Here is a 26,705-nt window from a genome sequence, read left to right as displayed (position 1 = left end):
GATTATTTCTGCAGTGTGTTTTGGACCCCTATCATGGGGTGTTCTTGGCAAGATTTGTTTGTCTTTATCTTCCCAAAAGATTGTGTTAATAAAAATGGCTTTTCTGAGGCTTCCCCGCGAACGCTTCCGCAACAGAAGGAAAGCGAGAAGCCACTATGATGTTTCAGAAGTGCAATGGATGATCCCACCTCCGCCAATTCTGAAACGTTTGTGTAACACTTGGGCAGCATTTGCGTAGTGATAAGTGCCCTGTGTGATAAACTCCATAGAGGCTCATCAGTTTATTGGTTTGTCTCTTTGAAGACATAGATACAAAAATTCATACTAGCCTAATCTCATGGTATTACATCCTCTAGGAATTTTATCCCTAGTTCATTGAGATGAATGTATGTGTATGTGCTTAAGTGTGTGCAGAACAAATGGTTCGTAATCCTTTTTGGATCATAGACCCCTTTGAGAATCTGATGAAAACTGTGAACCCACATCCCTAGACAAGAGCTCTTACACATGATTTTCACAATAACTGAAAGGAAATAGAAAGAAATAAAGTCATTCCTCCTTCATGGGCCATTTGATGTTTATCCATGACACCCCAAAGGTCCATGGACCATAGGTTTAAAAAGGCCTGGTGGGGAAAGGGAGAGTGCACACACAATATTTCTAGTCTGTTTATCATAAAATAAAAGAATAACATCACTGGAAATTCAAAATGGAAAGAAAACAGCATATCTTAAACAACACAACACAAACCAAAAAGTCCCATGCAAGTAATTGTATCTTCAAGGATGGATATATTCACAGGGAAAGATATTTTATGTCATTGTCAGCCCAAATAATGTACTTTTCCATCAGTTATTAAGTACATTTTAATGTCAAGTGAGTATTGATTTTTTACAGTGTATTGAAAACAGAACACTGGGAGAAAAAAAAGAAAGTGGCCAGAATCCTATTGGCACGACCAACGGTGCTGGTTCTTATGTCATCTGTTGCAGTGGCAGTGAGAAGGGAAAAATGTTGCTCTGTCTGATGAAAAGGAAAAGAAGAAAAAGCCTGAAGCAAGAGCAATGGTAGCAGGAATCTGTCAACTCCAAATTACCTCTTTCTTGAATTCTGCTTGTTTGTCTTGAATTCTTAGCTTTGGGATGTTTCCTTTTTCTTTTCTTTTCTTTCTTTCTTTTTTTTACTTCTGAACCAAAGCAGTATGGGAAGAATGGCTTGAATAATTGCCTATGTGGTACAGTTGATTGTCCAAGTCACTCATCCCATTCTGCTTTGAATTTGAGGATGTATACACAGGAAGTTGCACAAATTGAAGGATATCTGGTATGGAGCCGGTGTGTTGTGGGCCTTCAAGACATTTCTGACTTAGGGTGACCCTAAGGCAAACCTATCAAGGGGTTTTCTTGGCAAGTTTCTTCAGAGAGAGTTTTGCCATTGCCGTCTTCTAAGGCTGAGAGAATATGACTTACACATGGTGGGTTTCCATGAATATGACTTGCCCAGTGGATTTCCATGGCCAAGGTGGGATTCAGACCCTGGTCTCCAGAGTCCTAGTCCAACATTCAAACCACTACACCACACTGGCTCTTGGAGCTGGTGGCCTCGGTAGTGTTGGTTCCAGGGACGTAGCCAGGATTTTGGGAAAGGAGAGGGGTCCAGACTAAGCGCCACCATTATAATGGGGTTTGGGTGCAGCGGCGAGGTGCCACGCACCATTCATTTTATCTAATGGAGGGGGGGGGGGTTCGGACCCCAAGGACCCCCCCACCTTGGCTATGTCCCTGTTGGTTCCCAACTTCCCTGTGGACTACAGTAGAACCACTTGTATAACTGATATGTGAGAAGTGTACAACTATAAAATCCCATCTTTGCCATTAAAAATCATACAGTTTGCATCACTGTCTTGGTTCATTTACCAAAATATATGCTAATTTAATTCTTATGAAGAAACAGCTTTCTTCTGGAGCCATATGAAATATATTTGCTTATTTATTCAGTTTGATCAGACCTACTGAGCATGATTCAAATACTGTTTGACCATTCAAAATGCTTTATAATCTCACAACAAAATCACTTTTGCTTAAATAAATGTGGGAGGATTATTACATTGCTTTAATTACATTTTAAGCCAAGATGGGCTGTAAGTTCATTATTTCTTTTCCAAATTAAATCTCTCTGCTTGAGAAATAAGTCTCAAATGTGAAACAGCTTAAGAGAGCTATAGAATGCAGGATCACTATATTACCAAGTGTGCAAACAGTGTTGGACAAGGATCATTTGTAGCTATTGAAATAACTGCCTTCCGAGGAAATAAAATCCTCAGAAATACAGCTTACTTTTTTCAGTGGTACCAGTGTAGCCCTGACTCATTGCTGCCACCACTATTGCTTTTTGGTACCACAAAAAAGGATTCTGGGCAGTTTTAATCTTTCATATAGCTAACCATGCAATCCTAGCAAAGGTACAGTGGTTATAGGGGGCAAAAGAATGTTCTTCTTCCTGAAGTGTTCCTCTGCTGGCAGACTGTCTTTTGCTGTGACATCCTTGCCAGCATTTGACAGAGAAAAAAAATGCTCTGCTGACTGAGGTCTGCCAGCAGGAGACCCAAGGATGGATGGGAACAAACTGGGAAGGGAAGAAGTGAAGCAATAGATGCATTTTCCCAAATCTGAACTCCTGTAACCCAGGAACAATGCAGAGGTAATTTCAAGACAAAGTGAGGTAGTCCTAAGCAATAGTCAACATCCCTAAGCTGAAAGTGGTTTAGATTCAGGACCATTTTAGCTGGATGAGTGTTGCTTTAATTGGCCATTCTAGCTACTTACAATGTACAAGTATGGCTGTAACTTAACGAGGGATAACTTCATTCCTTTTAACATGTCCTTGTAACTTGGGTTTTTTGTTTTTGTTTAACATTTATAGTTACAGACCTGTAGTCTCCATAAATGGAATGGGGGGAGGGGATATTGTCCGGTAATGCTGCCAGCACATACTCATAGGGCTGATAAGAGCCTGCTTGGTAAAAGGAAACCACGCTAAGCTGCCAAGAAGCAGTTCTTCAAACAACAATGCCAAACGATGTTCAAAGAAAGTAAGCCACAAGCCAGTCCAAAGTTCAGGATTAAAGAGAGCAATACTACCAGTCCAGTCCGAGGTCAAGAGTGCCAGAGGGTTGGTCAAGGTGTCTGGTCTGAGGTCAAGGATTCAAAGATGGTCAAAGGTCTAGGAAGCCAGAATTCAGATCCAGCAGCATCCACTAATGAGAACCAATAGACTCTGACAAGATAGCTCAGCGTTTGCCAGGTGTCTTATATCTAGCCCCCTTATCACAGCTGCTGAGTGGCTAATGAGCATTTCTCAGCAAGCCTCTTGGAACACCAAAGGCACACCCTTTCTGCTCTCCTCTGGCTGAAGGTAGGAACCTCAGTGCTCTGCTGCTCTATGTCTCCCAAGTCTAGAACTTCTACTGGGGCATGGCTGGGCTGCTGAGCCCCAGGATCCACTGAAGAAAATCCCACAGAGCTAGGGTCTGGCTGAGCCAAATCCACTGGGGTTGGGAGAGCAGAGCTAGGACCTGGCAGGGCAGAACTGCGGCCTGGCACAGCCTCGGGTTCCTCCTGCACCTGAGGAGCCGAGTCCTCCTTGTCATCCTCCGAGTCCTGCTTGTGGCTGGCCATGACAGATATTGCATGGTTCAAATGCAGGCTAGTTCTGTTATTCATATGTTATTGTGAGTGTTGAAGTGATAATGATGTAGACAGGAAGAGAGAATGTGATCCTTTCCTCTTGTTTTCCTTTTGATATGTGAAGTGGAAGAAGAGTGGACAATCTGAGAAAGGAAAGGCATGGCATGTCACCTCAAGAATTGTGAGAAGCTAGCAAGATGGACATGTAATCTGAGAGGGGAGGGGGTCACGGTCCATAAAGAAGATGAACGTTTAGAATTATGCGTACACCATGTTTTCTACTGCATGGTGAGGGGCAGCCCAGAACATGAAGCTGTCTAGAACAAAGGACAAGATGGTGCACTATTTCTTATTCCATGTGGCAATACTGGTTGGACCGGCAGTCCAATCTCAGCTCAGCACTGGTAACAGGACAGTGTCCTCAACCACACTTGAGGTCAAAAGATTAATGAAAGTGATGCAGGACAGGCCATGTGGGCATACGGAGGTTTACCCTGGAAAAAGGGAAGAGGCCAAAAATCTGAAGAACAACGGCTGCATTGATACTGCTTATAATCTCAACATTTGCTGCTTGGAATATTTGCCTCACTCTGCCTATATTAGACAACCTGATTTGGTTCTCCCTACCCCAAATCTCTTCACATCGTTTGCTTTCTATGGGTTTAAAGAGTTCATTTGAATGAAAATAACCTAGTGAGCATGCTTTCTTAAGCTCTCAGTAGTGAAGGAAAGAAAGGAAAGAAATGAATTCAGCTTGGTTGCTATATAGCTTCTATTAAGCTTTTCTCTTGCTAATGAGATAGAAAAACAATCTTGTGCTAATCTGCCAGTTGAATCATTGCTCAATTTGGAAGAGTCATTTTCTGAAATACCTTGAGTAATGTGTTAAAATTCAGCAGCGGTAAAAAAAAATAATGACTGCTAAAGATGATTATGAATGAATGCAAGTTTTCTTTGAGCAATGAAAGGTCAGAGGAAGGGACAATTTCTATGTCTCAAGAACTTGCAGTGGTGATAAGGTATGCAAAAAAGGAACTAAAACTCAGACAGATGTATGGGGAGAATAAAATAGTATAGAGTTATGAAATCTTTTGCCATTTGTTCATGTGTGCATCTGCAAGAGAGCAAGCATGATGTAATGATATGAGTGTTGGACTACAATTCCCAAGATATCAGGGTTTGAATCCCCACTCAGTCAAGCAAACCAAGGGGAGGGGTTACCTTGGGGAAGATATACTCTTTCAGCCCAAGAGGATGGCAATGGCAGATCTTCTCTGAAGAAATCGGACAAAAAAAACTGTATGGAAAGGTGTCATAAGTTGAAGTTGACTTGAAGGCACAGAACAACAAATATTGGCAAATGCATGTATCAGAGAAATGGTTTTTTGATGTTGTGTTGTTTTCAGTAGAAGTGGCACATGGATGCAAATTGTAATGAAAAATGATGCCATGTGAATGGAAAGTATCTATATCTGAATACATGTCTAGGTGTACATCCCATTTACTGGTGATTTTCCAACTCTCCAGAGAGGACATGAGAGTACATGAAGGAGGGATTACAGGGCAAGAGGAATTTAGTTGGTGACAAGTATCTATTTCACTAGCAGGAGGACAGCCTTGGGTACAACCTAATGTGCAAAAGTGATTTTTAAATTTGAGTGCCAACAATATTTTGTATATATGTACAAGCTAAATCTATGTTTATGTTATGTTTTCTGTAACCACAAATTGGAGATATCTTCCATGATGATTCTTACTGTTCTTGCTATCTTATTATGTGTACAGTCGGCCCTTCTTATACACGGATTTTTTATACACGGATTTAAGCATACACGGTTTGAAAATGTTCCAAAAAAGTATAAATTTACCTTGATGTTCCATTTTTTATTAGGGACACCATTTTGCTATGTCATTATACTTAATGGGACTTGAGCATACACGGATTTTGTTATACACGGGGGATCTTGGAACCAAACCCCAGCGTATAACAAGGATCCACTGTAATTAACATCCCTATCCAGGAATTTTGCTCACCTGTTGACAGAAAACATGAGCCATCTTCTTCTCTCGTTGGTACCTTTGCCTTTCCCATTTCTTCCCTCCCTCATTTAACTTTCCTGTTTTAGCTTCTAATTCTGGGCTAGGGAATGTGTCATCCAATGTCACTTACAGCCAACATAACCAATGGTGAGGGATGATCAGAGTTAACAGTTACCAACATCTGGATTCATGAATGTTCCCCACCATCTTTTGAAATGTAAGCCGATACTCAACTTTTATTCTTTAAACCTCATGCATATCTGGAAGCTATTTTATCAATCATAATTTCAGTCTCAATCAGTAGACATTTTCAAGAGCACAAGAATTAATTGTTCATGCAAGGAACAGAGAAATGTCAACACTTACAACTGAAACAGGGGTGTGGGTCTATTGTTTCCACTAGCAGAAGATGTAGGTTAAGAGACATTGCAAGGAATGCAGATTGAAGTCCATTCGATGGCTAGGTAGTGAAACAGCATATGATATTCTCTGACTGACCTCAATTAGCCTATGCAAAATGAGAATTAATTATCAGTATTGAGGAAAACTTCACCTTTGTGGCTCATTTCAAATCTATATTGAGTATTTCTTGGGCAATTTTACTAGAACTCTTGCAAACCTGATGGTAGCTTTCAGCCTTCACATCACCTCTCCTCTTACTTTCCCACCTTCTCCCCCTTCCCTTAATAGCAAGGGTGATCCTCTTACACACCACCAGCAGTTTAATCAATCAATAGACAGCGTAAGCACTAAATAATAGTCAATGCTCTTTAAAAGTATTGAGCCCCATCTCACTCTTTCGTGGTGCTCTGTCATCTAGAGTTACTGCATGTAGAATGGTTAATTTGGTCCATTTCCTTTGCAACAAAAGACAGCTGTGTCCCCAAGCCCTTTTAATATGTCTGTGTTGATCTAATGGATAGCATGTGCTAAAAGTAAATAAATAAACTTAAATAAAAAGCAGCCTACAATTACATGCCTTGTGCGTCTTTAATGAATTGGGAAGTGAAGGATCAAGGTGTTGTGTCTGAGTGTGTCTGCCTGTTAACTTATGGCAATACCATGAATTTCATAGGGTTTCCTTAGGCATAGAAAATTCAAAGATAGTTTTGCCACCAGTTCTTTCCTCTGAAATGTAGCCAATAGCACTTGATCTTCGTTGACAGTCTCCCATCCAACTACTAATCAGGGCTGACTCTGCTTAGCTTCCAAGATTAAACAGAACCTGGTGCCATTAGGCTATTAGAATCGTAGAATCGTAGAGTTGGAAGAGACCACTAGGGCCATCCAGTCCAACCCCCTGCCATGCAGGAAATCCAAATCAAAGCATCCCTGACAGATGGCCATCCAGCCTCTGTTTAAAGACCTCCAAGGAAGGAGACTCTATCACCTTCCGAGGAAGTGCATTCCACTGTCGAACAGCCCTTACTGTCAGGAAGTTCCTCCTAATGTTCAGGTGGAATCTCTTTTCCTGTAGCTTGCATCCATTGTTCCGGGTCCTGTTCTCTGGAGCAGCAGAAAACAAGCTTGCTCCCTCCTCAATATGACATCCTTTCAAATATTTAAACAGGGCTATCATATCACCTCTTAACCTTCTTTTCTCCAGGCTAAACATCCCCAGCTCCCTAAGTCGTTCCTCATAGGGCATGGTTTCCAGACCCTTCACCATTTTTCTCGCCCTCCTTTGGACACGCTCCAGTTTCTCAATGTCCTTTCTAATAATAATAATAATAATAATAATAATAATAATAATGTTTATTTATATACCGCTTTTCCAAAGTAGATCAAAGCGGTGTACAACAGGAAGTACAATACAAAGTAAAAAAAAAAACAAACAAACATAACAGGCCTCTCTCCCCCTCAAGATGGTGGCTGAAGGGAGGGCTTTTCTTCTTCAGGCAGGCAGTTGGAGCTAGCCTGCCTCTCTCCCCTCAAGATGGTGGCTGAAGGGAGGGCTTTTCTTCTTCAGGCAGGCAGCTTTCTGAATTGTGGCGCCCAGAACTGGACACAATATCCTAGGTGGGGCCTGACCAAAGCAGAATACAGTGGCACTATTACTTCTCTTGATCTAGACACTATACTTCTATTGATGCAGCCTAAAATAGCATTGGCCTTTTTAGCTGCTGCATCACACTGTTCACTCATGTTCAACTTGTGGTCTACTTGGACTCCTAGATCCCTTTCACATGTAGTTTCATTCAGCCAGGTGTCACCCATCCTATATCTGTGCATTTTATTATTACACAAAGTGTTAAATATCACAGTGGGGTGGGATGAGTGAAATTGAAATATGAATATAGACTAAGCATGGCAAAAGTATATTTTACCAGGGCATTGATGACCTTTGTTGTTATTGTGTGCCTTCAAGTTGTTTCTGACTTATGGTGATCCTAAGGAGAACCTATAATGGAATTTTCTTGACAAGATTTGTCCAGAGGAGGTTTGCCATTGCCTTCTCCTGAGGCTGACAGCATGTCACTTGCCCAAGGTCACCCAGTGGGTTTGATTTGTATATAGTGGGCCTTGGTGTCTGCTTGGATTTGGTTCCAGGATCTCCATGGATACCAAAATATGTGGATGCTCAAGTCCCATTAAATACAGTGTAATAGTAAAATGGTGTCCCTTATATAAAATGGGAAAATCAAGGTTTGCTTTTTGGAATTTATATTTTTTGGAATATTTTCAATCCATGGATACTTGAATCCATGGATAAAAAAAATCTGTGGACATGGAGGACCGAATGTAACTCCTTTTGAGTATTCACATACAATATGAAAATGAAGTTGTCCTTCCAACAGGGATGGGATGGGGATTGGTCTTGCTGAGGCTTTGGCTTACAACTCCTAGAAACCCCAAGCCGCATAGTCAGTGTTAGGGTATTCTGGGACTCATACCTCAAAATGTCTAAAGAGGCAAAGATTCCCCAGTCCTACCTCAACAGCATAAAGCAGGTTGATATTATAATTATCTCATTTTCAGGCATGTTATGTGGAAGAATACAAGGGGTGGGGACTCTTAATTATCAGTATATAAAAGCAAGCTGCTTATTCATTCATGTTTTTTACTAAGGCCAGTTAGAGCCCCCTCAAATAACTGACAGCTCCCTAAAGTTCTGTTTGGCTCGATAAATATATCTTCATGCAGCTTTTGAGATGAAATATGTTTAAAATAATATTAGAATGCAATTTTTGAGGCTTTTTTTTTTTTAAAAAAAGTAGATTAATGTAATGATAGTAAGAAACGCATTTGCAAATATGACACTTGGGAAAAGACCATTTTGCCCATGTCTAGTGTACTTTGGCACATTATGTTCTGTACCACAAAGAAGCAGGCACAAACAGTCCTGGAAAATGTAGATTCCCAAGGGGTTTCTGGAAATGCCTATATAATAGAAAGGAAGAAGGAAAGGGATAACTGAATAGCAAGCAGTTAGGGTAAAGCCAACAAAAGGTACCCCGCTGTTTTGTTCCATCATTCGAGGACTATCTTTCCCAATCTATCCAGAAGCCTCAGGATTTTCACAACAGTGGTATGGTCTATCATTCTATGATTCTATTATCATTATTATTATTATTATTATTATTGTCATCCAGTGTTATTCGTCCACAATACTAGAAACCTGGAAGGGAAGTTGTTCCCAAGTGTGAAATTTATTTCTGCATACCAAACTGCTGTCCCATCAGCCATGCTACCATGCTAATAGTTCTTCTAATATATCCAGTACAGTAATATGAAATGAAAATCAAATTGACAAACAACTTAAAACTTCATGAGTTTTTGTTTTGTTTTAGCAAACCCATGGCTGCATTAATTATCTCAGCTTTCTACCATTACTATGAATTAGCTGTTTAAAAAGGGAAAGGGAAAGGGTTAAGGAACATGCATAATTGTTGTTTTGTACTTTCAAAAATTAATAAAGAGCAATTATATATATATATATATATATATATATATATATATATATATTAGTACTGGATGTACAGATAACTGGATAGTTGCAATTTCAATATAGACTTAATCAGGGTAAAAATGAGAGATGACCAAACTTTAGAACATTTTTTTCTATGTGCCATATATTTTCTAAAAGCTCAATGTAACACAGAAATAATTTAGATTGATTCTTTTTCTGCTGTTAAATATCTCCCACATGTTTAATTTTGCTGCACACAGGAAGTTATAGCACAATATCTTTACATTGATTTACTTTATTTAATAAATGATCAGAGGGTGGTTTTTTTTGGGGGGGGGGGGTAGAGTTTATCTAAGATACTGAAATCTTCCAGGGTATTTTCAAATCAAAATTGCAGTATAACAGCATGCTTAGCAGATATCTGTCTGACTGAGAATATAAGGCAGGGTGTTATACAATAAGCAGAGTGCTCAGCAAGAAAGATCTACAGATCTTTTTCATCCCAGAAATCCAGCACATGATGTCTGTAAGGGTTTCACACAAGCTCCTGGGTTTTCCACTCAGCTTGGATGTGAACCGATTGTGCCTTTAGAAGAATGTATTTCTTCAGATAATGTTACCACAGAAGGTGGTGTTCAATTTTGAGCCCCCCTATTGACAACGTATTTGGCTTTGTGTTCAAAGTGGCACCGGATTCAGCTATTAACTTGTAAAGGTCATTTATGAAGGACAAAGTAAGTACATCCAGGGCTGGGGAGAAGGTGATTTGAGATCTACATGTAGATCTGAGGGTAATTTGAGAAAGATCTGCAAGAATTTCTGTCTCCATAACAATAGCAAGGATACCAACTCTTCCTCTTAGAATGCACATACTTTGTTCCAATGTACATGCATTTTATGTATTCAGAGAGATTTCAAGATAGCCAATGAGTTTACTCCTTGCCCTCAATTCTAGATTAGCCTGTGGAAAAAAATAAAATAAAGGCTTTATGAGTGTGAGACCCAGATTTGGTATGAAGCAATTGTTGGCTTTCTTTTCTTCATTGTCACGGAATGTCTTGTGTGCAAATTTTCTTTATCTGTGTAAAGGATGCAGGGTGTTGTTCTTGTTGTTGATAAGAGAATGCAGGACAGCTTGTTATATGGTGCCCAGAGTGTTTATTAGAACTCTTGCTGAGTACCGTATCCTATTGTTTGGAATGCAGCTTCTTTGAATCCATTCAAGATTTCAGTTTGACATCGGGTTCCAGGGGACGCCATTTCTGGGAATGCTTTGAAACACTTCCCAGAAATGGCACCCTCTGGAACCCAATGGGAACGCTCAGCGGCGTCAGCATTCCCTGTCTGGTAAACTAGCGTTCTGGGCCCCATCGGGTTCCCATCATGCTCCGTGCGCGGCCCTACTTGTGCCCGTTGTAACCCATCGGGGAACATTTTAACCCCAGTGCGATAAACTTCATAATCTAAAAAACAGCTTTTCAAATTCTTTCACCTAGCTGTGTCTGCCTGTAAAAGAGCTGATTGGAACAATTTATGAAAGCATTAGGAATTAGATATGAATGGATTCTGCCATGGAATAATTGCATGTAACCCTGCTTCAGTAGTACACAGACTGGAATTGTGTGTCTTCCACAGCTATCACACTTCCTTCTGTTTCTGTACTCTGGGATCCTGTTTCCTCTTGATAAACATATGAAAATGCATTTAATTAGAGGAATATGCATTGCTCTCCAATCAGAGACACTTAGTATTTTGCAAATGATCAGGAACAGCTGTGTGTGTGTACCTGCTAGGGATGTAAATCTTTCTTTGCTTATTTAATTCCCACATGCAATAATGAAGAATTTCAAAAGTTGTCTCCTGCTGGGAAGAATGAGATAAGGTTTCTTTATATTTGTTGCAAAAATTCCATTTGTGCAAAAGGCAGCGTTTCTGGGTTGTTATGGTTCTTTTTTTATTTATTTAATCAAAATCTTCTTCAAATTACAAATCTGTATAAGTAAACAAACAAGATGGTTCCGAGTAACTAAATAAGGAACAAACTACAACTTGGTACTAGCCTGTCAAATCAAGATGTGATTATTAAATTTTTCTTTCTCATATATCTTACTACATATGGTTTTGAATATTGGTTGTGGAGTTTCTAATAATGTCTCCACCAAGTGTTCATAACATCTTTCCAAAGAGTTTGATGGGATTCTGGTAGTCGTATTAATTACGTTTCTGTGTTTACAAAATCTGTGTCCAACAGTTTCTCAAGCAACCAAGTGTTCCATATACATTTCCACCCCTTCTCTAATGTTACATTGCCTGTTTTCCAAGAAGACGCTATTTCAAGTTGAGCCACTAGTAAGAAAAATGTTATTAAATATTTGTGTTTCAAATTTTTGTTTTCTTTTAGATATAAAGATAATAATAATAGGCCAGAGCAAAAATTCCATTTATGCAAAAGGCAGTTTTTCTGGGTTGTAAGGATTCTTTTTTTATTCATGGCTATGGTGGAAATTGACTTTAACCAGTTTTGCCAAAATTCATTAATAACTGGGCAATGCAACCACATATGGACATATATACCAGTTTGGTCACATCCCACCATTTAGAAGTTAGTGATTTGACTATTTGTGAAATTCTAACCAGAGTATAGTACCATTTATGTGTGATTTTAAAAGCAGTTTCCCTAGCTATTGGACAACATGATTTAAATGGAGGTAAATTCCATATATTTATCTAGTTCTCATCTGGTATGTCAGTGTCTAGGTCTATGGCCCAGTTTGTTTTAGCATTAGTTTCAATGTAGTGTCTCTGCCCCAGTAAACATTTATAGGATCACAGCCATTAGATCAGGACCAGTATGGTGTAACAGTTAATACTAAGATTGCGGATTTCAATCCCCACTGGGTGACCTTGAGCCAGTCATAGCCTAATCTACCTTGAACATGTTGTGAGGATATAAATGAAAGGGAGGGGGGGTTGCTTTTTGGTTTGAACACATTGGATGAAAAAGTAGGATAAAAATGTAATAAAATAAATAATGTCACCTATTCAGTGAAAAAAAACAACACAGACATATTGCTAGATTAAAGAAAAGAGAAAATTCATTAATTCAGTGAAACTCAATCTTTGATTAATTAATCAATTGAAGACAGTGCATGGGAATTATGACTTTAGGATGACAAGACAATATGACACACAACAACAAGAGACAGATTTGCTTATATCTATTTAGGTGAAACTAATGACCAAGATGTGTAACTACATAAACATAGTGATTTAATTATGAATGACCCGAGGAATCAACCCCTGGAACCCATCTTAAAACCATGGGAACAATTGTATGTTATGAAAATCTGTGCCACAGGCAAATTGAGTACTTCAGAAGGAGGGAAATAGTCCTCTCTTACCCCGCAAGCCACAGGTTCCAGGAGGTATTTAAGGTCATGGCAATAGCACCACCGTCTTGAATACAGAGCTTAGGTGAATATGCACCACTTATAGATCTGTAAATCTAAGTTACAACTCAACTGCAATGCAGGATGCCAGCACATTGAAATAATTTCATAGTCACCTTTAATGACCTGTCATACTTAATCACTAAGGCGGGTTATAAACCACCGCTTTGCAGCGATCTGCCGCTGCCGCTGTTTGCTCCGTAAGGGAGCCGCTGCAGCCAAACTGCGTGGCTCCGTTATGGAGCAAAAAAGAAGCTCCAAAATGGAGCTTCGTTCCGCAGTGCAGCTATGACACCGTGAAGCGCTGCTGGCACACTCGCGACATCATAGGCGCCACGACACGTCTGGACGCTATGCGTCCAAGACGTAAACATGGTGGCGGCCGTCTGGAACGGCCGTCGCCAAAAAATACGTAGTGACTACGTATTAGGGTTAGGGGGGTGCAGAAGCACCGCACCTTCCTAACCCTAATACGTAGTCACTACGTATTTTTTGGCACTCTGTAACCCGCCTAAAAAAGTAAATAAGTAGCCTCAAGAAAATCCCTGTATATTTGAGAATTTTTGAAAACTAATCACTGTTTGTGAACTATATGTGAAATGTGGCATGGATTATTGATGGCATTTTAAGGTTGGGTGTTTTTTTAATGTCCTTTCAGTGCATCTCTGTGTTATTTCATGTTGCTCATATACTGTGTTCAGTGTTATTTCCTGTTGTTCAATTTCAATGTTGCTGACTGTAGCAATTTTAAAATTGCTATCTTCTCTGGTACAGAAAACACAGTAGTTTCCAGAGTCCCTCAGACATAATGTGCTTGTAGAGTCCATTTGTCATTGACACAGTAACAGTAATGACTCTATATTGTTTTTTGTGGTGAGACAAACTGTCTCTCTTTATGTACAGATAATGGTCAAAGCTGTAGGGGGAAAAATGCTCCTTTGCTTATCTTCTGTGGTGCTCTGTATTCTTTCTGTCCATCAACTAAGAATTTAGATTATAGGCTCAATCTACGAATCCACTGTGGACTGGGCATGCTGAATGTTGACCGTCAGAGGACAGGGCTGGAAAAGAGGATAAAAAACAGTGGATGGGCCTGGAAAAGAAGGGTGGAAGAAGAGACACAACTAGAAGATGTGGTACAATGCTTTGGAAAACAACCCAGTTTGGAGGTTACATGGTTTGAATGCAGTCCAGGTTCAAAGCAGGACTCACAAACTTGAAGTTTCACTTCTCTCCTTTGCTACCCTGTGAATCTATCTTGGTGGATTGTCCCCCACCAATATCACAGCAAACAGTGGTAGCGCCCTCTTCAACCCCAGGGCCAAATATTAGGTTGTTCTGTTGGCATGCTTAGCCTTCTGGTTTTTAACCTTTAGCCCTCCAGATATTTTGTATATCAGGAAAATCTATATATTTCTAAAGCACTCTCACTTATTTCACAAAACACTGTAAGGAAGGTTATGGTCTCCTCAAATCTACTGAATGGTGTGTCTCCTCTGACTATTTGGCTGTTCTGGCTACCTCATTGAACCTAATGATAAGGCTAGTTTTTTGCAACATCCTAGAATCCTAGAGTGGTAAGAGACCACAAGGGCCTTGCACTCCAACCCCCTGCTAGCCAAGGATACACAATCAAAGCAGTCACAACAAATGGCCATCCAGCCTCTCTTTAAAAAACAACAACAAATTGTTATACATTGGACCTTTAGCATCTGTTGGACTTTGGCTCCTGGACATGCTGTAGACACCAAAATCCGTGGATGCTCAAGCTCCATTATATACAATGGTGTAGTACAATGGTGTCATTGATATGAAATGGCAAAATCAAGGTTTGCTTTTTGGATTTTATATATTTTAAAGCACATTTTGAAGCTGTTGAAGGCTGAATTCCATGGATAACAAATCTGTACATTATTTTATACACACAGCCCAACTGCAGGTTATGTGGAGAATACTTAAAAACTGTTAATAATAATAATAATAATATGATTTATTTATATGCCGCCCAATCACTAGGAATCCGGGCGGCTTACAACAGAGGAATAATACAAAATAAGCAATAACAATAAACATGAAATAAAAAAGATACAACATAGCAGCATATTAAGATCACAATCAACAATAGCAGTAGATTACAAAAATAAAATGTAGCAAATCAGTAGCAGCATATTAAATAACAAAATACATAGCAGTTAATAAAGCAAAACAAGTAAAAGGGAAAACAACAATAAACATTCCTTGCAATAAATAATTAAAACAAACTAAGGGAGGGCAAGTTCCTTCAGCGTCCTCCACCAGGCCCTCATTGGAGTTTGGGCAGGAGATGGAAGGAGAGCGCTGGGTCCCCCCTTCTCTCTCTTGGCTGTTCACTATTACACTTTGTTGCTGGCTGGAGGGTTCCCTTGGAGGAAGATATCTTACATTGCTCACTATTCATACAACCGGGGGTTTGTTTCCCTATCATAGGTCCCCTATCCCTATCAGGTTGGTGCAAAAGTCAAGTTCCTTAAATTGTGTTCACCACCACCTCTACCCAATATAATTTTTCTCAGGTCAAGTAAAATATTGAAAAGCATATTACGGCTTCATGACTGATTGTATTTTTGAATATGAAATAATAACAATTTTCTCCATGAAGTAAAATAAAAACTAAAGCAGGAATGCTTTTGATACTGACTTCTGTTTCTTCACATGTAGGCATATATTTTCCAGTATAAATTATTCTAGCTTCAGATCCAGTGATGAAAGGGAAGTAATATTGGTCAGCTTGATAGCTTACTCTGGGACTCTGGGATTCTCTTGGACCTCATAACATCTGCCACATCAATTGTGTTACCTTTCTGGACCATTTGGCTAGGGTGGGATTTAGAGGTAATATTTTATTGTGCATTCAGTTCTTCAGTTCTTCTCAGTGGGGTAGTTACAGAATGTCATGCAGATGGACTCATGTTTTATTGCTGGCCTGTGGTGTCTCAGAGTTCCATCTTCTCCCCCATACTGCTTAATATTCACATGAAACTTCTAGATACAGTCACCCATGTTTTACAGTTTGTCATCATTTGCTATCCAGTCAGTAGCATTCAATGTATGGTGACCCTTTGAATGAGAGGCCTCCCAAAGATCCTGTTACTAATAGGACTTGAAATCTCACAGCAACCTGGAAAGTGGTCTTACTCTTTTCCTACTACCTTCTACTTTACCTAGCATTACCATATTTTCCAAAGAGTCATGTCATCTCATGATATATCCAAGTGCAATAGCCTCAGTTTAGTCACTTTATTTTCTAGAGAGAGAGTTCAGTGTTTATTTGTTCTAGGTGCTATTTATTTATTTATTTATTTATTTATTTATTTATTTATTTATTTATTTAATCATCCATAATATCTACAGAATTCTCCAGTACCACATTTCAAATGAAGTGATTTTCTTCCTGTCAGCTTTCTTCACTGTCCAGCTTTACCAACCACACATAGAAATTGAAAATACCATGGCAGAGATGCATCTGACTTTGGTGTATAGTCATATATCTTATCTAGTTCCTTCATAGATGCCCTTCCAAGTCCTAGTCTTCCTCTGATTTCTTAAGTACAGTCTTCTCTTTGTTTGATGACTAATCCATGGCATAGAAAATGTTTAACTACTTTGATATCTTTTCATCTCTGTTTAAGTTATATAAATCATATGTGCTCACTAGTTTTCTCTAATTAATATCCAGCTGTAACCTTGCTTTTGCACTTTTTTCTTAACTTTCATCAGTAGCTGTGGCAAATCTTTGCTATTTTCGACCAGTAATATGTCACCTGCATATGAAGAACTCATCAATTAGGGAATAGCTGTGTGATGAGAACAAACTATAAATCCTGGGACCTCACTCAAACAACTTGTTGGTCACAACTGACTTGTCTGGTGGGTGCAACCTTCCTGATTCATGTTGCCTAATAACCTCAAACCTTGTTCTATTTAAATACTACACTTTTGTATCTCCCTTTTTGACTGTTGTTTGGACTGATTGCTTGATTGCCTTTGACTTGGACTGGCCTGGCTATGCTGCAACATCATCCTTGCTAGTGAGCCTCACACCCTATGGGGATTCTCCTGGGTTTTGTTGCCTCTCTCTTTCTCTTGGGGAGCTGAAGTCATTTTCGCTCCAAATCAGAACAGATTGTGAGCATTCCCACAACTGTTGCTGGCAGAATGGACACCTGCAGCAACAGAACCAGGCTCTTGCTGCTTAAATTACTCAACTCACCACAGAGATAGCATAATAGGACAGATCCCCTCCTAAAATAAAAAAGTAAGAAAGAGGTGACCATTAGTTTCCTGGCAGAAAAACCTGTAAATTTTATCTAACCATGTCAATTTCTTGAAACAATATCTATTTATTCTGGCCAAGCATATGAGACCCTTAAAGCAACAATCCTGGTTCAGGTTTGTGTCACAGGAAGTTATTTTAAGATGAACCTTGTCTTCTTAACTTAGAATAGTGGGTGGGCTGTTTATGTTTCCTACATATGGAGAAAATGTAGCATTTACTTCTGTCTTAACTAGCTCCTCAAGGGCTTTTCTCCCCACTTTTTGCTCACCTCAGGCTTTGGCATTCTGTAGAGCCATTTGGATGATGGCCAGCTAAAATATTTTCATATCAGCAAATCAACTCCTTGCTGTTTTAGATCTCAAGAATGATCTGAAAGGTGCCTTAGAAGCTCACAACATCAGAAAACACGCAGCAGCAATTTTATTCTGACCCACCCCTTGAAAGCTTTGTTATTAACCCAAAGCATTTATTTTTTGCTGCACAGTTCCCACATGCATGGGAAACAGAAAATGTGTGTTCTTATCATCACCAGAACAGAAAGATCCTGTGGATTATATAGCTATGTGCAAAACTACTTTTTCTTCGGAAATGGTATGGCCATGATAAGAACAATGAAATGCCTACCACATTTCTGCGTACCTTAATGAATAGTGTGTTCTGCTTATTGTTTATCACTTAGAGTTGATGAACCTGCTAATTTTGTTCTCTCCCATATTCATTGGCCACCCCAAAAAAGTCTAAAAGTCTATCAAATGTTTGAATCTTTGTGAGTTTTGTAAAAATTCATTTTATCAAAACAAAACAAGAAAATTCCCCTCCTGCAGCAGATAATGAAATAGACACAATTGCTCCCCGCATGGAAATGAGCGTGTTGGGTTTCCCCTGCCCTTCCATGTAGTTCTCAAAGAACTACATGATAGGAGGAGAATATTTATTTATCGACTTATTTCAATATATATACCACTTTTCTCCTAGAGTGAAACCTAAGGAAGTGCCCAAGCCAAGCCAAGCCAAGCTTTCACAATCACATTTTTAAAACAATTAAAATCAGCACATAACAGTATAAACTCAATTAAAAGACATACAAAGTTTAAAAAGATAAATAAGACATCCCAATAAGCAGCTCCCTTGCTTACCCATTAAGAGCTTGCTTAAACAAAAAGAAGCTCAGCACTACAAATATTGTTGAATACACACAGAATCAAACCAGACTTTTAAGAACTAAACATTTAGACATCCTCAACCTCAATAAGCAAATTGATCATTTGTTATCTCTCACACAGTTGATTCATGCTTTTTTTTTTTTTGGAGGGGGGGGGATCTATTAAATTTGTGAAGAAACGTGGATCTTGAAGTTCTTTCCAAAACCAAAGGTTTTCCTAGTTTATCTCAGTACTATCATTAGGATAGTTTCCCATTTGTGAGGATAGACTTTGCACAAATTATACCAATTGCTAATCCACAAGAGCTCATTTTAATAACTAATTAACAAAGGGGCTCTACAGACTGATCCTAAGGGGCATCCTGAAACCGTCCCTTTTCACACTGGATTGGGGACATGGCAACCACATGCCGTGGCCCTGATTCAGCCTTTGCAGGGTGCAAAAAGGAGCTGGAAAGGTGCCATAGCCACTCTGTGGTGGCTTGGCGGTGCTCCTTCAGCACTGTGTCATATGGACACAGTGCTAGAGGAGTGCCATTGAGGTAGAAGACTTTTAAAGTTTAATATTTAGTATGCATATATAAATTTAGTCTGTAGAAATAAGGGTACATATGTATTTGAAAGCATTTGAAAGGCCCCAAGAATGCAGGCATAGATTAAAACCTGAGGCATAAGAGCTCAAGATGACCCAGGGATCTGACCTCGAGGATCTGGATTTTGTTGTTAGTTGACATTAGAAAGGAGACATAAATCCTGGAAGTGAAATCTCCACAAGGCCTGTAAGGGGGGTGTAGCAGATAAGGCTAATAAAATGTGGCTAAAATGTACCTTTAATGTATTCATGAATCTGTACCCTGATTGTACAAAAATCCTATATGTTTAACTTTCGCTATGACCAAAGAAATATGCAACTTGGGGTTCTTTGTCTAAACAGCCATGTTCTTTATTCGTGGCTCTGGCATTCATTTTGGAATGTGAATTCCTCCTGGAGTGGCAGCTGCCAAAAATAAACTATCTGTGTTTTTAAATTCATCTTTGGTCCCCTCCTTTCTGGTTCTGTCAGACCGACGTCTGCTGTGAGTTTAGTGAGAGAACTTGCAGTATTTTAAGTCACAGAAGCAGTTTTGTACAACATCATGACACTGCACACCATGTGGAGTGGTGTGAGGTGTCATGGCAGCCTGGGGGCAGAGTCATGGCATGCGTCATCTGGATGTAACACTCCAACTCTGCCCCCAGGCAGGCCTTAATGGCTGGTCTGAACAGGGCCTAACTAACTAAATAACTTTAAAATTAGAAACATCAGCTGGGTTGTTTGCATCTATTTGATCAATAACTGAGTCCTTTTGTAGTTCCTGTCTGTGTGTGTACACACATGTGTGGAAACACACACATGCTTTGCTTCACTTCACAGCAAGATAGGTTTGTGCATTTTGCCCAAATTGTAGAAATCAGGAAACAACCATGTCTGATTTTCACACTGGCAGAGATCAATAAATTATTGACAGACTGTCTTGAAAAGCTGAGGCTGCCTGTCTCATTAAGAATGAGTGAGATTTCTTGACAATCCTACACTGAAGGTGTAATCCCTGAGTCTTTGCACATTACATTGTCATACAGTCAGCTCTCCATATCCACATATTCTCCATCTACAGATTGAGCCATACAGAGCTTGACACCCCACCCCCCACCAAAATACCCATTGTAATGAATTTGATAAAAAGGTTACAGTTCTTATTACCCAACTCATAATATGATCTGTTGAGACAGGGCAAACTCATTTGCAATTTCCTCAAGTCAAACTTCTAGCTTGTTTCTCCTTGGGACAATTCACTTCAAACATTTTTACTCCCTCTGTCTGTCTGTCTGTCTATTTATCATCTAGCTAGCTATTTCTATTAAATCATCAATTTTGTTATTAATTATTTTTTAACTTTCTCCTTTTGTCTGATGTGATCCCTCTGCTCTAACCTGACCATGCAATACAGCTTTTCATGCATCTCAAATGAGGGCTGAACAAATATTTAGATGTTTTATTTTCAGAATAAAACTTTTTATTTCAATTTATTCATTCTTTTCAATTTTTGTAACTAATAGTGAATTTACGGACAAAACAGACTGCCCCTTTGTGCTGCCTTCTGGGTTTATTATGAGCACAGCATTTACATTCTGCATGCTCCCAGGCTATCCAGAAGCTACCCAGCAATTTACATGGGGGTGACTTTATGATGCTCTGGCAGCATGGCGTTTACATGCCACATACCACTGGAGCATCATGAAGCTGGCTTCCGGCCATAGCACAGGTGGAAAAGCTGGCTTTTTGCTGCCCAAAAAAGGAGCAGCTATTTGGTGCTTCTTTTTTTCAGTGGCTTCAAGGCAGATTGGGGCCACAACATGCAGTTGCTGTGGCCCCAATTTGGCTACGGAAGGGACGGCTTCAAGTCACCCCTTCCACCAGTCTATTTCACTCCTTAATCTCCAGCTAATAAGTATTGTTTTTGAAATGCACTTACTAACCACAAGACTGGTAAAGCAGCAGATACAATATTTAGGGCAAATGTTACATCCTGGAGCGATTAGGTTAAAGGTTTACTGATTGAAATATTATCAGTTTGAAATTAGTACTGCTATTTACCTGGATACTAGGTATAATCTGTAACAGTTGTGTATAAAAAAATTCACAAGAATCTACCAGATCTAGCAATTTAAAAATTACCCACTCAGTATTGTCTTATTGTTGTGTTGTATTGCACTGGTTAGAATCAATCAGGGGAGTCCACAGGCCTGAGCCTACAGGACCTGAGCAAAGCAGGTGAAGACAGGGACTCTTGGAGATGTGTCATCCACAGGGTTGCCATGAATCAAAGTTGACTCAACGGCAGTTAATAACAACAATTGTGTTTTTTTAATAGGGCTGGAACAGCTATCCATTTTATTATCAAATATCATATTAGAGTTCCTATCTAAAATAACATGCCCTTCAGAGAATCTCTTGAGCTTCGACAGCAAATTGTACATAAAGGAAGTCTGATGTTCATACATTTGTTATACCATTATCTGCCTTTAATTGACACATCTCTACTACCCTTATCTTTTAACACTTGGTTAAAAGATAATAACACCATAAAATGCCAAGTTTAAGTTTAAAAAATAGCTCCCCTCTCCACCTTTGATATCCCATGTGCAACATGGGATTGAGGAGACATTGGCCAGCCTTCTCCAACCAAACTTTGTGTCTTCTAGATTTGTTGGACAGTAATTCCATCATCCAGAATGAACATGGCCATTGTCTGTTCTGAGTAGGAATACTGGGAGTTGCAGTCCAAACACATTTGCAGGATGCCAAGCTTAGGGAAGGTTAACCAGGGATATTTCTCCAGCCAGACTCTGAGAATGGAATTAGATCCAGGTGGGGAGACTGTGTATCTGGATAGGCAATGTAAAACAGGACAGAAATCGTGATCATCCACCACCACCCCCAATTTCTTTAATTTTTAAATAATGCTTTTGAGTATAGATGAAATTGACCTGTGATGCTGAAAATGTCTTCGTAATGTGAATTTCCGAGTTAGGGGAAGGTACAGGAAGCAAACTTGCAAGGGATTTTTAAAAATTATATTGTGTTCCTTTGTTTATACATGTTCATTTATCAGGAATCTCAGTAAAAGGTCTTTATATAAGGGAACATTTATAACATTTTAGACAGATAAAATGAGGGTTGGGGTTGAAAGAGAAGACAGTGCGTCCCCAGGGAATCTCTTACCAGCCAGGATTTTCTGATTCAGAATATACTAAACTGCTTTATACCAAGGCAGAACACTAACCCATCATTGTTACACACACTGACTGACAGCAGCTGCCCATGATTCCACTCAAGAGTCTTTGCCAGCCCTTCCTACAGATGTTGGGAAGGGGCTCACCTCTCGCATCTCTCAATCTCTGTTAGAGTTTTTAACAGCCAGAAGAAGACTCTCACCCACATGTTTCTTCAACAAATAATTTGCACATCAGCCTATTCCTTCCTCCTACAGCCTCTAAATAAGTAATTAAAGAGCTCGACAGACCCTTAGCGCTGGATTGGGGCCGCGTCAACTACATGTTGCAGCCTCCATCTCACCTTTCTGCGGCACAATAAGGAGCCATGAAAGGGTGTCATAGGTGCGAAACAGACAGGCTGAAAGCACCGTGTCAGCGCCGAAATTAAGGACTTGTGTCTTGGACGTGTCACAGTGCACCAATAGCACATTGGTGACATTGTCCCGGCGCACCAAACAGAACCTGGTTTTTCTGGGTTCTTTTTGGTCTGGAGGGACGCCATGCAGTTTGGCTGCTGCAGCATCCCTCTAGAGGGAAACTGGGCACCTCCAGCCCATCCTTTTGGGGTAGGTCTGCATTGCCCCATAGCCACTGGCATGTGGCTTTTCTGCGCTCCTTTGGTGCTGTGTCATGTAGATGCAGTGCCAGAGGAGTGCTGTGATGCTGCAGGCCATGTGGTGTGGCGCATGGTGTTATGCCAGCTTGGGGGCAGAGTCGGACACCATTATGTGGACACCACGACTCCACCCCCAGGCCCGCTTTAATGGCCGGTCAGTACAGCCCCTTGGAAACCATTTATAGTACCTTTTCCCAATGCTGTGTGAACATTTCATTGAATTTGTTCAGATCTGACAAAGAAAGAAATGGGAAATTGCTACAACATGATGGTACCTTATTTCTTTGCACAGTTCATTCTGTTCTTCATATTTGTGTTCTCAAATAATATGCCAAGGCAGTCCTCTTATCTTCCATTTCACACTGGAAGATAAAGGAACTGCACAGAGCAAGTATCCTGTTCTAATAAATGTTAATTCTGACACCTGTGTCAATTTAGCAGGAGAAAACCTCTTGGAAGATGCTGTTGTTACTTTGCAACACAAGAAGGCGGTCCTTCTAGAGATAAACATTCTATGAAACCATTGCCAATTGTTGCTAAATAGGAAGTTTTCATTTTAAGTCTTTGCAATAGAGATTATAAAGAACATTAAGGTCTGAGTTCACTTGTGCAGTTTACCAATAGTGGCTTAAGTTTCTGCCAGATGCTAAGCTTCACTTGATACACTTGGCAGGCAATTATCTCCCTTCCTCAAAAGAATTCTTGTGTAGAAATAAAAGGCAACTTCACAGCTAAGCAGAAAAAGCAACATCAACAGGACCAGTTCTAGATTTGGAAGATCCTATAAATCATGAGGAAAATAATGGTCAATCCCTTGAAAAAATGGTCAAAGGAAAATAACATCAACTGATATCAAAACACACAAAAACAATCTTCTTCCCACTGTGTTTCAGTTCAGCCAGGGCTAATAAAAATAAATTTAACCATCCAAAGTTCACATATCACAGACAAGCAATATACAAAGCTAGTATGACATCCTAACTAAAGTGTTTGACTAGTACCAGGGAGGTTTATCACATGAGCCCCGTTCTTGCTGTGATCATGTTAGTGAAAGAAACCAGATGGATACCAGTTTGGAAAGATTTCATGTGTCTTCAATTGCAGGTTTTTGCTGCCATCAACGGTCCTACATTCTCTTTCCCAGACTGCTCCTTAATCCTATCTTCCTTCCCTATTGCTCTACCCAGTGTGCCTTTTATTTTTTATTACCTTAATTTCTCTTTTTAATATAATTTAGCAACTATGGCAATGCAATTTAGTGGAATGAGGAAAGAAGAAAAGAAAGTGTAAAAAGGAGAAAACCAGCTTGCTTGGGACTAATGAGAGGAGGGAAGGAGGAAGAGCCTGAAACCATATGACTGTCTAGTCCTGGAAATGCAGCTGGAAATTTATTGCATGGGAGATCTAATGCAATGGCAGCATGATTGGCAGATATTGGGGGGCTTTCCCTATCAGTGAAAAGGTGTGCCAAGTGATGTATGGCCTACAGACCAGCTACAGGTCATTCACAAAATCATCTGATAAGGTTTTGCCCTAGACACTACTATCTTGCTTCTATTCCACTTTTTAGGCCTTGTGCGATAATCTCCTAAATTACAGAACTTCTGTTCACTTCTTAAAGGTAAAGGTAGTCCCTTGACATGAACTACTTTTATGTTATGACATCTAGTCATAACTGACTGTAAGGGGCAGTGCTCATCTTCATTTCTAAGCTGAAGAGCCAGCGTTGTGCAAAGACTGCTCTGGTGGTCATATGGCCAGCATGAATGCACCAAAGGTTGTTACCTTCCCACCAAAGTGGTACCTATTTATCTACTTGCATTTACATGCTTTCGAACTGCTAGGTTCACTTCTTACTTCTGTTCAAAACTTACTGGGTTGCTTGGAGCCAGGCATTATCGCTCAACCAGGGTACCACAGCAGAGGAGGGCTCATAATATACTGTTCCCATGGACGGGACACGGATGAGGTGCAGAAAACTAAAACACAATTATTTTTTATATCAGGAGTTGCTGTGAATAAGATCCATAAAAAGAATTTTTTAGATATTATTTATGTATCATCACTGCATGTTTGTGATATGTTTGATGTTTTTCAACAACATTTGATTTAAAATCCTGTTTAAACTACCCTGATCATATTTTCATCATAATCACTACTAGCCTACACTCACGCTTGTGATAGTCATTTAGAATCATGTTTGTAGGGATGGATAAATCCATATAATTTCAAGTGCTTCATCCACAACAGTGTTTGAAATGACTGAATTCTTGAAGCTTTTCAAATTAGTAATATATACCATTCTTCTCCACCTCAAGGATCAAATTGTATATGGCTTTTCTATGGTATCTGAATCTCTGGGGGATCATTTTTACTTCCTGTAGGTGACAAGACTAGTATCTTCTTTTAAGCCTGCTCTTGGTAGCTCTGACCTCTCTTTACTAGGCAGGTTTTACTACGCCTAAACCTGCTGTTAATTCATAACATACTTGACTGAGCTTTCATCCCCAACTAATTATTCCTCTAATCCCCATTTTAAAACTATTTTAATTCCTCAGACAATCTCACAGGATGCCAGTTCAGTATCAGCCTAAATCCCAAGCAAAAGGAAGAATGGAAAAAGTTCTTCCCATCTGCCCCCTGCTCCTTGCACCTTTGAACAGCTCTTCCTTGGGGTGCCATTCACCATTGACATTTCCTAGAGCAGAGCCATTCACTTTAATAGTCCCATTCTGAGCTATGAAGTCTTTCTAACAGAACATTTGCCGAGGGTTTTTGTGGCAGCTGTAGGGTAGTTCTGTGTGAAGGAAATGTAATTTGGACGAGTGCTTAACTGCCTTCGATTTTTCATTTCCTTCCCAGAGCCCTTGCCTTTCAATGTCTTCTGTTCCTTATCCCGCTTGCCCTTGTGCCTTCTGCCATGTGGCTTCTTCTGCTTGAGCCTTCCTCCCCCCTGGAGCCCATTAAGCCTCTTCCTTCTCCTCTTTTAAAGCTCTCCTACAAACTTATTTCTTCTCCAAGCTATTCCCACCCTCTGCCTTTAAACTTTATTCTGTCAGAAATAGTACACTTTATCTTTAATGGGTGTTCCTTGCTGTCTTTGAGAATCTTTCAAAACTAATCTGTTATGTGCGCGTGTTTTTTTCTCCCCCCAAAATTGGTGCAGTTATACCTCTTCCCTTCACTGGGCTGCTTTTCCTGTTTCTCTCTGTCAGACATGCAGAGTATAATATTTTCCAACTGCCAGGGGCAATTCCTATTTTCTAGTTCTCCCTTCCTGTTCTGTTTGTTTTGTTTTGTTTTTCCTCCATTGCTTTAATCAGAGATTTCAAGATGACTTTTAAAATGTATTGCCAAGTGTGCTGTACATGTGCAATACAACACAGAAATCTGTCTGCCTGTCTTTAATTCCCAATCCAGACAGTTAATGTTGCTGAATGCATTTAAGTGGTGGTGATTCTAAGTCAACTATAACTAGATTTAATGTGAAGTTAAACATGGTGTGGTTGACTGGTACGAGTTGAGTCTCCCATATCCAAAATGCTTGTGACAAAAAGTGTTTTAGATTTTGGAGTTTTGCAGATTTTGGAATATCAACATAATGAGATAACTTGGAGATGGAACCAAAGTCTAAACATGAAATTCTTTTATGGTTCATATATACCTTATACACATAGCCTGTAGGTAGTTTTATAAACAATATTTTTCATA

At 39.7% G+C, this 26,705-nt stretch overlaps 1 protein-coding gene across 1 annotated transcript in view; it reads left to right on the top strand.

Moving 5' to 3' along the window:
- The window catches only part of GPC6 (glypican 6), a 917,335-nt gene that overhangs the window by 408,593 nt on the left and 482,037 nt on the right, over positions 1 to 26,705 (top strand). The window lies entirely within an intron of this gene.

Source organism: Sceloporus occidentalis, unplaced genomic scaffold (assembly GCF_023333645.1).
Source record: "Sceloporus occidentalis isolate IW3139 unplaced genomic scaffold, rSceOcc1.0.p SCAF_2, whole genome shotgun sequence".
Lineage (NCBI taxonomy): Eukaryota > Metazoa > Chordata > Lepidosauria > Squamata > Phrynosomatidae > Sceloporus > Sceloporus occidentalis.
Note: the sequence above shows the minus strand (reverse complement) of the source record. Positions and strands in the feature narration are given on the sequence as shown.